Source organism: Hemiscyllium ocellatum, chromosome 28 (genome assembly GCF_020745735.1).
Source record: "Hemiscyllium ocellatum isolate sHemOce1 chromosome 28, sHemOce1.pat.X.cur, whole genome shotgun sequence".
Classification (NCBI taxonomy): Eukaryota; Metazoa; Chordata; class Chondrichthyes; order Orectolobiformes; family Hemiscylliidae; genus Hemiscyllium; species Hemiscyllium ocellatum.
In genome coordinates this window covers 17,460,309-17,475,161 of record NC_083428.1, presented here as the reverse complement: position 1 = coordinate 17,475,161, position 14,853 = coordinate 17,460,309, and positions in this window count along the sequence as shown.

Here is a 14,853-nt window from a genome sequence, read left to right as displayed (position 1 = left end):
ACTTCTACACACACATACTCACTCCTACACATACATACTCACTCTTACACACTCATTCACGCCTACACACAAACACACATACACTCCTACACATATACACACATATACTCACCTCTACACACACGTACTTACTCCTACACACATGAATACTCACTCCTACACACATGCATACTCATTCCTACACACACATACACACGCCTGTACACACACTCACTCTGACACACACATATACTCACTCCCACACACACACACACTCACTCACTCCGACACACTCACATACTCACTCCGACACATACACAAACTCACTCCTACACACACACACACATACTCACTCTGACACACACACTCACCCCTACACACACATACTTACTTCTACACACACACATACTCATTCCGACACAAACACATATACTCACCTCTACACACACACATACTCTGACACACACTCACTCACTTATACACACACACATACTCACTCCTACACACACACATACTCACTCCTACATACACACATACTCACTCCTACACACAAACACACTTACACTCCTACACACACATATACTCACCTCTACACACACACATACTCACTCCTGCACACACACACAATCGCTCCTACACACACATAGTCAGTCCTACACACATACATAGTCACTCCCACACACACAAACACTCCTACACACACACACTCACTCACTCCTACACACACACTCACTCACTCCTCCACAAACACTCACTCATTCCTACACACATATACACACACACAGACACACTCCTACACACACACACATATACTCACCTCTACACAGACACATACTCACTCCTTCACACACACACTTGCTCCTACACACACACACATACACACACGTACTTACTCCTACATACACGAATACTCACTCCTATACACACACACTCACTCCGACACACATACATACTCACTCTTACACACACACACTCACTACGACACACATACTCACTCTGACACACACTCACTCCTACATATTATCACTCACTCCTACACACACACTCACTCTGACACAGACACAGTCATTCCTACACACACAAACTCTCCTACACACATACACTCACTCCTACACACACACAATCACTCCTATACACACACTCACTCCTGAACACACACACACACACACCCATTCCTACACACACACACTCACTCACTCCTACACGAACACACTCATCACTCCTACACACACATATACTCACTCCTACACCCACACATACTCACTCCTACACACACACTCCCACACACACATACTGACACTCACTCCTACACATACATACTGACTCCTACACCCACAAATACTCACTCCTAGACACACACTCACACACACACACTCATACTGACACTCACTCCTACACACATACACATACTGTCTCCTACACATACACACATACTCACTCCTACAGAACACACACACTCGCTCCTACACACACCCACATACGCACTCCTACATACACCCACATACACACTCCTACACACACACACGTACTCACTCCTACACCCACACATACTCACTCCTACACACACTCACACACATACTCACTCCTACACACACACATACTCACTCCTACACATGTACACACACACATACTGACTCCTACACACACATACTCACTCCAACACACACACACTCACTCCTACACACACCCACATACGCACTCCTACATACACCCACATACGCACTCCTACACACACACACATACTCACTCCTACACAAACACATACTCACTCCTACACACACATGCTCACTCCTACACACATGCTCACTCCTACACACGCACACACATACTCACTCCTACACACACATACTCACTCCTATACACACACACATACTCACTCCTACACACACTCACTCACTCCTACACACACTCACTCACTCCTACACTCACACACACTCACTCCTGCACACACACATTCACTCACTCCTACACACACATTCTCACACCTACACACACACATACTCCTGCAGACACACACTCACACATATACTCATTCCTACACAAACACACTCGCACACACACATACTCACTCCTACACACACACTCACACACATACTCACTCCTACACACACACACATACTCACTCCTACACATACACAGTCACTCCTGCACACGCACACACACATACTGAATCCTACATTCACGCATACTCACTCATACACACACACATACTCACTCCTACACACAAACACACTCACCACTACACACATACTCACTCCTACACACGCACACACACATACTGTCTCCTACATGCACACATACTCACTCCTACACACACACATACTCACTCCTACACATACACATACTCCTGCACACACACACTCACTCCTACACACACACATACACACATACTGTTGCACAAACACATACTCACTCACTCGTACACACACATTCACTCCTACACACACTCCCACACTCACTCCTACACATACACACTCACTCCTACATGCACACATTCACTCCTATGCACACACACACTCCTACACGCACACACTCACTTCTACATGACACACAATCACTCCTGCACACACACACTCACTCACTCCTGAACACTCACACACACACGCTCACTCACTCCTACACGCACACACTCACTCCTAAACACACACTCACTCACTTCTACTACACACACATACTCATTCCTACACACACATACTCACTCCTACACACACCCACCTATGCACTCCTACACACACACACATACGCACTCCTACACACACACACTCACTCACTCCTACTACACACACATACTCATTCCTACACACACATACTCACTCCTACACACACCCACATATGCACTCCTACACACACACACATGCACTCCTACACACACACACACTCACTCCTACACACACACTACTCACTCCTGCACACATACACACTCACTCACCTCTGCACACACACTCACTCACTCCTACACATGCACTCACTCTCTCCTACACACACACATACTTACTCCTACACACACACACGTACTCCTGGATACACGCATACTCACTCCTACACACAAACACTCACTCCTAAACACACACTCATTCACTCCTACACACACATACTCCTACATACACATGCACACACACATACTCACTCCTATACACATACATACTCACTCCTACACACACCTACACACACACTTACTGCTACACACACACATACTCACTCATTCCTACACACACACTCATACTCACTCACTCCTACACACACACTCACTCCTACACACACATACATACTCACTCCTACACACACCCACACACACACTTACTGCTACACACACACATGCTCAATCACTCCTACACACACACACTCACTCCTACACACACACATGCTCACGCCTACACATGCACACACACATACTGACTCCTAATTTCAGTTACATCACACTGTAAACTTTTGCTATAAATTCTGTGCCTTACGATCTTATATTCCACAAACACCTGATGAAGGAGCAGCGCTCCGAAAGCTAGTGCTTCTAAATAAACATGTTGGACTATAACCTGGTGATGTGTGATTTTTAACTTTGTCCATCCCAGTCCAACACTGGCATCTCCAAATCATGGTATGTTTAAGGGAATGTTAGTTGAAGCCACTTTAAGTGTTTTAAAGTAGCAACTGGTTGTTTAACCAGCTCAGAGGCAATCAACTTCAAACCCTTTACCAAGATGGTAGCTTATGCTAAATGCAGGATTTAGTAGAGATCAGATCTCAGTCACCACTGTAACACCTTATTTAATTATCAAAAGCTGTTCCCACTATTTACAAGTTGTTCATGGCCTCCTGCAGGGGCTCGAGAAGGAAGGAAGGGAAGGTTTAAATTTAATTATTGAAGGAACGATCAATTGTTTTGGAAATGGTTTCCACCTCACATTTTAAAGCAGGATTATGTGCATTTATCAGCAATTCTTAAAAACTCACATTCTCAAATTAAAAAGGAAGATTTGGTTACAGCTTGCAAACCCTCAAACTGATGTGTAAACCCTGAAATGATCCTGAGGTGTCAGGAGGATAGATATTTGAATATGTCAGCAAAGAAAACACTTGATAATTTTATTTCACTTTGTGTACTGCTTATACCTGACTTGCATCATCTGAAAGGACAGTGCAGCAGATTCAATCATAGATCCTGATACAACACATCTCCATGACATACAAGTTCTGGGCCTTGTCCACCGCCAGGTGCTAGCCACCCAAGGCCTGGAGGAAGAACACCTCACCTTCCACCTTGGGACCCTCTAACCACTTGGGATCAATGTCAATTTCACCAGTTTCTTCATCTCTCCTCTCCCCACCTTATCCCACATACAACCTTCCAACTCGGTACTGCCCTCTTAATCTGTCCATCCTCTTTCCCACCTATCAACTCCACCCTCCACTCTGACCTATCACCATCACTCCACACCTCCATTTACTTATCGCATTACCAGCAACATTCCCCCCATCCCCATCCCATTTCTCTCTCAGCTCCCTTGGGCCTCCCGCACATTCCGGATGAAGAGCCTGTGCTCGAATTGTTGACTCTGCTGCTCTTCGGATGCTGCCTGACCTGCTGTGCTTTACCAGTGCCACACTATTTGACTCTGATCTCCATGACATTGTAAGTCCAGTGAGACTTTCGGTGCTAACAACATGCAACTTTTTACACACAGGTAGCAGAATAAATAAAGGCTTGAATTTTCCAATGCGTCCAATACATTAGTAAATGGGTCAAACAATAGGCTTAGCCTCAACGTTCCTTTTCTTTGTAAGTCCTCATGGAAACAAAGATTTAATTCACCACCCATGAGGCCAATACCTATTTAGACTCCACAGCTGATTCTGAATATATTTTAAACCAGCACAACAGTAATCAAATCACGCCCTGTGCCTGTAATGGAATCCACAGTAATACATTATTAATGAACATGTCGATAAATCATTGCATCCAGGAATCTGAGGATAATGTGTAAATGAGAGTAAATTCTGAATATGAATAATTAAAACAGCAAGGTTGACCTTACATAGATTTTAACCATATCTAATATTGTCTCATTAAATATTTAACAGGGCATCATTTATACGTTCTTTAAAGTTTCACAAATCCACTTTGTTTATTGATGGCCATGCTGCAAGTAAGAAGCTTCATGATAGGGTCATATTTGGGTTTAAATTGTTAGTTGTAAACAGCTTGTATTTATTGATGGACTGCTCTATAACCTTTTCCTGATGTCAGTCTAGCTCAGCTAAACCTAAGAAGGGAAATTAAAACAAAGCATTTAATGTTTCTGTGCACTCTTAGATGGCCACCTTACCTCTCCAAAAAGAGCCCCTGGACATCTCTGAAAGAGTACGTTATCTCTCCAAAAGAGTATCCTACTTCTCCAAAGAATTCTGATAATGTTTATACCTTTTCCTGAAAAGTAAAAAGCCCACAGCTTATATTTTGGATATCCCAGTGATGAGGATGGTGTTTGAATTAAGGTAGCTGCACTTTTACATGTGCATTATGTCTCTCTGAGCTGTGAATGTAAGATCTACACCCATCCCTAGCTCTTCACCATCCCTCTCACTCAATCATCAAAATAGCAGATGCTGGGGTTGGGGGTAGAACATCTAGAATTGGCAATGCAGTACCATTTGAGTTATTGCTTTCATTGTGAAAAATTCAGGTCAATATGTCAGCCCATGTGAGTGCGTCCTTGTATTGCAAACCGAGTAGTTGCAGCAAAACTGCTGGAAAACTGCTAACCTTCACCGGGGAGACTGCACTTTCCCTCAAAAAGCAACCTTGAGTAGATCTGGGTGATCTGCCTCAAACATCATCATCATGCTGTTTGGGCTGGCTGATAAGGACCATCCAGATCAGCAGTAGCCTCGTGAGGATAACTGCTGTCACCTTGAGAGTCCTCAGCAAGCTTTTTAAAGTTCCACGGGGCTTTTTCTCCACTTCCACTTATCTGGAGTGGCCACTAAACAATGCTAGCAATCCATGAGAAGACAGATTACAATCAAGTGACAGTGTGTCCTCATGACCTTTGCTCCACTACTTGAACAGGATGCACTTGCTGGTTCTGAAAGGTCAAAGGTACAAGGATAAAGAAACGTGGAAGGCATGGGGGACTGACTGGAAGACATGGAAAAGTAAGATGACTGTGCACAGATGCCATCCCCATCTTTGTAAATTAGAAGAGACTGTAGGTTGAGGAGGCAAAAGATTGTATGTGCTGAGGATGATTAAATATAAAAGGTGTGATCTTCGTTTCAGCCTCAGAGATTGCTATTGCACTTTTGATAATAATCAGCATGACCATCTGCATCATAAGCATTAAATTATGCAGATGTGTCTTTCTGGCACTGGTTAGTTTCTCCGGCCTCTAGTTCTGCACCATCGTCCCCCTGCTGAAGAGAGCATTGTGCGTCAGTGAATGTTCTGCAAGTGGTTTGAGTGGCAATGGCTGGTTGGATGTATGTATATGCAGTCTGTGAGGTGTTAGTGTGAGATCTACAGGACTGTTAAGCTTGAGGTTTTTTTTCAGACTATTTTGTGCGGCTTGTTTTGTCACTTCTGTGTTAGATGTGAATTCTGTTGATACAAATTGTTGGTAAGTGCGTTACAGGGATATGGTGATTTCAGCCATAGCTGAAACTCATGGTGCACTCATTGACCTAACCACTCATGTGTGGTAATTAAACTTCTTGTGACACTGCATCAAGATCTTGGAGCCAGAATTGTGGCATTAACTGGCTGGCTCACTGTTCCCACTAATATTTCACAATGTGTCGAGAGGCCCCCAATTATATGTATTGGACATCTGTCCCTGTTCCACTTTCCTTACCTGGGATAGCATTAAAAAGTCTGGGTATCCCAGTTTTCGCAGTTTCAACCATTCTTCTGCCCTTTCCATGTTGGATTCCATTCATAGGTGTCTTCACTGCTTCTCCAGCCACAATGCACCTTTCCTTTCAGCAGCTAGCTTTCAGCAGTGTGAGCAAATATCAGTTTAGTGATTCTTCTCAACTGATAGGCAGTGCCATTTGTACTGGCTGCCCTCTGAGATCGTGTAAATGAGCCAGCATCAAAAAAACATCATTTTGCCTCCTTTAACAGAGCCACTTCATCTCACATCCCAATCTCAGCTCCTGATTTTTGGGACCATCTAATTTTTGCCTCTTCTGATCTCTTTTCAGCACTTTCAGGAAAGTTCAAATTATAGTAATCAGAACTGCAGTACAAAATGTTAACCTAATTTCAGGTTTTCAAACTGGTGTATTAGTACTTAGTCTGTTTTCACCCTTTGACTGATATACTTTGTGGTTTTCTGTACATAGCTCATGTTCGATATACAACAGGCAGTCGAGTTCTTACTGAGTGGGATGTATTAAAGTTTATTAACAGTATTGATATTGTAGCCATGTAAATAGTTAGAGGTTTAAATACAGAGTCTGGTTTCTATGCTTACTGTACATTTCACACACAACTGAATGACTACACTGCAGAGACCTAGTCAATGCTGGATGGGAAGGTACTTCATATCAGAATGTCACATGTCACAATACTGACTAGTTTGGAGTCTCTGCCGTAACAGATTAGATTACATTACCTACGGTGTGAAAACAGGCCCTTCGGCCCAACCAGTCCACACTGACCCTCCAAAGAGCAACCCAACCAGACCCATTTCCCTCTGACTAATGCACCTAACACGATGGGCAATGTAGCACGGCCAATTCAACAGACCTGCACATCTTTGAACTATGGGAGGAAACCGGAGCACGTGGAGGAAACCCACACAGACACGGGGAGAATGTGTAAACTCCACACAGACAGTTGTCCAAGCCTGGAATTGAACCTGGGACCTAGGTGCTGTGAGGCAGCAGTGCTAACCACTGAGCCACCATGCTGCCCTAAATATTGACTTCTGGATTCTTCAAGTATCTTCACTTTCAGGAATGTGTCATTTTAATGTCTTTTATTTGTAATGCTTTCATAAATTTCAGTGAGTTCAATCTTTCATCATTTATTTCACATTACCCCAATTGGTATTCAATATCTGACTGCACTTCCTTCGGTTTTTGTGCATGAACTTTGTTCATTTCTTTCTAACATTAATTGCAGACCTCTTTTGGGATAAATAAGATAAATAGTAACTTGAGTCTGAAGTCCAATTTTATCTGAAGTTGTTCAGTTCATTAGAGCAAGGCCAAACGTTTTCTTTCAGCTTCACTTGAGCAGAGATTCATTTGTGATTCCCCCTCTCTTATCCCCCACAAGTGAAATAATCTGCAACTCTGCTACATTTTACTTTGCAATTAAATTGGAAGAGGAATGGAGATTTGGTGGTTTGGATTCTTGCAATGGTTCAATGGGAATTCATCTGCTCATAGCTATACTTCATTTCTATTTCACACATAGCACTAAAGATTCCTTTAATCACGCTGGAACTGTCTGAAAAACACATCCTTTTGTAGCTTTCTCTAATTTAGCCTATTTAAGTGCTGTATTTATTACTTTCCCATGGCACAGCCTGTGGAGCCAAATGTTTATAAATTCTATCCTGCCTCAATAGGAGAAAAAGATTTAGCAAAATGTTAATATGCAAAAGGATTCTGGAATAGGGCCCATGTGCATTAAAAAGCAAAGAAAAAATGGTATACATTATCCAAATAAATTCAAGAATAAATTAGGGGATGACAACATGAACAGGAAAGAGGAATAGATATTTTAAATTTAAATAAGTTTATTTTTATGACCAATATTAAATGAATAATGATAGTGACAGAAAAATGTCTGTTTGAGAATTACAGACAGAGAGGAAAGCAAATTGACAGACTGGAAAACATCCAGAGACGTAGGTAGATACCAGACAGAGTAGGCAGCTAGTCAGACAAGCGTTGTGGTTCCAGATCTGTATATTCAGTTATTTATTTAACAACTAAAAGAAATGTGCGTCAAGGGACTGAAACTTTTTGCATTGTGTTCCTCTTCCCTTTGGGGAGGCACCTTTTGATTGGCTGATGTCTTCCATCGATTCCAAATCCCAGAGGATTGAGATGGTGGGATAATAGCATGCTGGTCAGCTCAGTTGCTTTGCGACTGAAATAATTGCACAGAGGCCAGTCTCCTGTCATCAAGTCATCCTTTATTTACATGTGTAGACCAGCCAGCTCAGAGCTGTCATAAAATCTCCTGTTTATTTATTATTTTTTATTTATTTTTAAACAATTACCCCCACATTACCGCCTAACTGAGGTAATGCTTACTAATTCCCCTGCACCCATGTTGTGTGTGTACATGCAGGTGTGAGACACAGTGAAAGACACAAGGTGCACAAGTCTTTATTCATTTTCCACCATCAGGAAGTAAAGAAACACTCAAGTGGCCAGTGACAAGTAGTACCAACAACCACAATCAAGGATCTCATAGTCAATGAGATCCACCAGGCCCTGGTTCCAATCAGTACAGCAATGCAGCATAATTCCAACAGGTAGAAAGTGAGCACTGAAGATGCTGGAGATCAGAGTTGAGTGTGTGGTGCTGGAAAAGCACAGCAGGCCAGGCAGCATTCCAACAGCATGGGTTCAACTCTCACACTGGCTGAGGTTACCACGAAAGTCTTGCTTTTTCAGCCTCACCCTTAACCAAAGGAGGTGACCCTCAGCTTGAATTCGCTGCCAGTCATCTCTGTTTAATGAGTGAGCCGTCCTCTGGGACCATGGCTACTACTGCTAATGTTAGGCAATGTTATCAGCGAATCAGAAAAGATCTCTTCTGTGTTTGATAAATTCAGCTGGCTGCAGGTTTTCTAAGCTCGGAATAAGGTAATTATATCATTCATTAGAAAGGAAAAGAATGGTTTTCGTTTGAATAGTGCCTGATCACTCATCTTAAATTATTCAATATATAACACAGAATGAATTACGAAGAGATTGCTTTGTAAGCCACTCTGTGTATATCAAGATTTCACAAAGGGTTTTGATGTAGTTGGTTGAAGGAAGAATGTTGATCCAGCTGTCAGGAGAAGTCCATGTTCCTTTCCTTGAATAGTAGTAAGAAGCATTAACACCCAGCTCAACTATTAGAACAGACAGAAAAGACTCTGTTTCGCAGCTCCTCTGACATTCCTCCATACTGGAGTCTCAATTTCTCCCACAAGCTCAGGTCTGACTGGAATATACAATACATTTCTTTAAAAAAAATGTTGACCATGCAGTTGATAGCTAGTCATTGCTATTTTTCTTCATGGTAGAGAAACAATATCTTTTAGCACATGTTAAAAATTCAATGGCACTATTTCACAGAGTAGAAGAGTTATCTTCATTGTCTCGGACAATATTTATTCTTCACTCAACATCACACAAAAAAATGATTATCTGATTATAACCTCACATCTGTTTCTGGAGGTTTGCTGTGTGCAAGTTGGCTGATACATTCCCTATCACAACAATGAATACACTTCAAAACTACTAAATTGGCTGGAAAACATTCACAGACATCCAGTGGTTATGAAAAGTTCTATATAAACACAAATGTTTGTTTCCTTTTCTTTTGAATTGAGGCATTGATCAAGACCTCAACAAAGACTTTATGAAGTGAAATGGTCTTATATCTTAGAAACAAATCAAATACATGCAGTCTGCAACCATTATACTTATAATGGTGCTATATTTGTTGCCTTTTGTTTTTAACTGGATCTTTGTTGGAGTCTGTCAGAAGCTCCATGAGCACTGAGAAGATTTTTATTTTGATGATTGCAATAATACCTTGGAGGCTGCACCTTCTAAAGTTGTGCTTCATTAATAAAGAAAGGGTGGCATGGTGGCTCGGTGGTTAGTACTGTCCCTTCACAGCACTAGGGAGGAGATTCCAATCGATCCTTGGGCCACTGTCTGTGTGAGTTTGTACATTCTCCCTGTGTCTGCATGGGTTTCCTCCAGGTGCCCTGGTTTCTTCCCACGGTCCAAAGGTGTGCAGGTTAGGTGGATTGGCCATGCTAGATTGACTTTGGATGTGTAAGATAGCTGGATTAGCCATGGGATATGCAGGGTTACAGGGATAGAATCAGGGATAGGTCTGATGGGATTTTGTTCAGAGGGTTAGTGTGGACTCAATGAGTCAAATGGCCTGCCCCCACACATTAGAGACTCTATGAAGACATGAGGCCTTTTCAATTGTGTGGCCGAAATTCAGTTGAGACAATCACTTCAGCTAACTTAAGAGTAGCAGTGCTCCCACAACATGCTTTGTTGTATTTGAGGCTCAGAACTGCCTTTGTGCTTGTCACTTTTAGTGTTTACATTTTTATTGCAAGAATCTATTTGCTATTGGATCTCTGCCTGATAAATTTTCAGTATTTGATATTTAGTTTCAATTAATTGAAACACTCATTGGAAGAACTACGACAAATATTTTAAAAAAATTATTAACCCTAAAGAATTTTCCTGTTGCATCCCAGATGACCAATTAATTATCTTACTTTTGACCAAAGGCATATTTTTCATGTTTACATATTTATATTGATTTCTTTTCAACAGCTATCATATCAGGTTGAATGGATCAGTAAGCTGCAACTGTGTGTTTTCACCTTGAGGAGAATAGCAAGACCTCGCCATCCAATCTGCAAACGATGATGGACAGGATCAAACCCATTTATCTCTGACCCACCCCGGCAGACACTAGGTCAATCGCTTGGAAATGAGAAGTGGAAAGAATGAAGGTGAAAAGCTGCTACGAGCACAATTGAGGTAAATATGGGACATGTAAGATCTAAAGGGCTTTTGTCAAAAAGGTTTTGCTTTTTTACTATTTGCTTCCAAACAGTCCTCAAATTGATCCATTGAGTTTAGTCCACTGAAGTGATCTACGGCCATGAGGTAAGAGATCCATTAAAATTGATTCAGGAAAAGCTCTGCCTGCAAAGCAATGAATCCTCAAAAAATGTCCATGTTTCTGGAGAGACTGAAAAGAGCATGTAAAGTTGTGCAGGGATATTTAAAAACATCACAAATATGCTTAAACAAACGTGTTATGGCTAGGACATTTCAAGTAGATGAAGTACCAATATTATTGCTTTTACAAGGTGAACATCAGAAAGCAAAATTTGGTGGTGGTTCTGAGATAGCTAGAAGGTTTAGAAAAGTGATTTATCTGGTAGTCACTCCTAATCACAAGAAGAAAAATCAGTTATGTCATGTGTATGTACTGAAGCAATATCTACATAGCGAAGATGAAAAAGAGCAAGCTCATTAAATGATAAAGGTAGTGGAGGATGACACCGGCAATAAGAATGAGCTGGATGGAAGGGTAGACCATTCTCAAATCTCATCCAACACAACTAGCCAGGATGAAAATACTAGAATAGTTAGACACTATTCTTACAATTGGAGGAAAGACAATGGGAAATTCTGGTAAGGTTACTTAGGGAGAATAAGGAAATCCTTGGTGTACGAGGTTAGGGAGACAATGTAAACGTAGGAGACTCTTTGCTAATAAAATATCCTTATCAATTGAGCGGAGAAAATCAAGCACAGTTGGAAAGAGATTTAGTACAACCAGAAAACCACTTGAATGGACCTAGCCACAGCATCTGTAGTTCACTATTGTTAGTTCCTAAGCCTGATGGATTGTCTAGATTTTACATAGACTGTGGATAATTAAATACAGTCATGGAAACAGATTCCAATTAGGCTAGAAGATTATACCAACAGACTGGCAGTATATTTCCAAAAGTGATCTCATGAGGGAATACTAGAAAATATTACTACATAAAATATGTTATATCAATGTTGGGTGATGCAGCTACATTCCAAAGATGTTTGCATCAAATAGTAGCTGAAGTACATGAATGTGTAGTTTATTTAAACAGTGAGAGGATGAGGACAAGAGGAGAGAAGGACTTGTTCTAAGTTTTAAAAAAGGTAAAATTAAGTATGACTTCTATCATTGCCCCAAGGTGGTACCTATATCAACTTATAGAACCTCAGTATTTTTCATGTAAAAGAACACAAGACAATACATTTCTATTCTAACTTTGGTCCATCAGCATTATTGAAAGCTGAAAGTCTGAAATGCAAGATTTTTCAGATAGATTTTAGCGATACAATGATTCAAACTTAAGACTTACAACAGCAATGCAAAAAAAAACATGAGATAACAAACGCATTGCCACAACATCATAATCGAATAAGTTGAAAATTTAAGAGAATTGAAAATACAGATATACAATATTTATACAGGCTGAATGGAGATGAACAGATGTAAGTTTCATTTTTTGTTATCTATGCAGCATATACTTTTTCAATGAAATGCATTTGTAAAATGTTGTTCCATTGCTCCAAAGGGTGGAGGACTCTTATTTCTTGGACTATGCACACAAAAAAAGGTAAAAATTACTGCATTAAATCAAGAGGCAAAAGTGAGGACTGCAGATGCTGGAAACCAGAGTCTTTATTAGAGTGGCATGCTGAAAAAGCACAGCAGGTCGGGCAGTATCTAAGGAACAGGAAAATCGACGTTTCGGGTAAAAGACCTTCATCAGGAATGAATCATTCATTTTAAAATGAAAGAAGAAAGAAAATTTACAGCCCAGGAACAAGCCCTTCGGCCCTCCAAGCCTGAGCTAATCCAAATCTACTAGATAAACCTGTCACCCAATTCCTAAGCGTTGTACCGCTCTGCTCCCCACCTACTCATGCATCTGTCCAGATAGATCTTAAATGAATCTACTGTGCCTGCCTCTACTACCTCAACTGGCAATGCATTCCAGATACACACCACGCACTGTATGAAGTACTTGCCGCGTGTAACCCCCTTAAACAATTCACCTCTCACCTTGAAAACACGACCTCTCATTACTGAATCCTTCACCCTGGGAAAACGCTGATCTCTATCCACCTTGTCTATGCCCTTCATGATTTTATAAACCTCAATCAGGCCCCCCTCAATCTCCTTTTATCTAATGAAAACAAACCTAACCTACTCAACTTCTTCATAGAGAGCATCTTCCATAGCAGGCAACATCCTCGTAAACCCTCTCTGCACTCTCTACAAAGCTTCCCCGTCCTTTTGACAATATGGTGACCAGAACGGTACACAGTATTCTAAATGTGGTTGAACCAATGTCTTGTACAATTTTAACATGACTTGCCAGCTCTTATACTCAATACCCCTTCCAATGAAGGCAAGCATACCATATGCCTTCTTGACCATTCTATCCATCTGTGCAGCAACCTTCAGGGTACAATGGACCTGCACTCCCAGATCTCTCTGCTCATCAACTTTTCCAAAGGCTCTTCCATTTATTGTATAACTTGCTCTATAATTAGACTTACCTAAGTGCATCACCTCACATTTGTCTGGATTGAACTCCGTCTGCCACTTTTCCACCCAACTCTCCAGTCTAAAAATATTCTCCTGTGTTCTTTGACGGTCTCTTATGTTTTCTGCTACTCCACCAATCTTCGTGTCATCTGCAAACTTGCTGATCATACCAACAGTGTCCTCTTCCAGATCATTTATATATATCACAAACAACAGTGGCCCCAGCACCGATCCCTGTGGAACACCATTGGTCACCTTTCTCCGTTTTGAGAAACTCCCTTCAACTACTACTCTCTGTTTCCTGTTGCTCAACCAGGTCTTTATCCACCTAGCTAGAACACCCTGCACACCATGTGACTTCACTTTTTCTATTAGTTTACAATGGGGGAACCTTATCAAACACCTTACTAAAGCCCATGTATATGACATCAACAGCCCTTCCTTCATCTATCAACTTGGTCACTTCCTCAAGCCACATGTTCATTTTGTCTATTTTTTCATTTCTACGCTGGCTAGCACATGGCACTGGTAGCAATCCCAAGATCGCT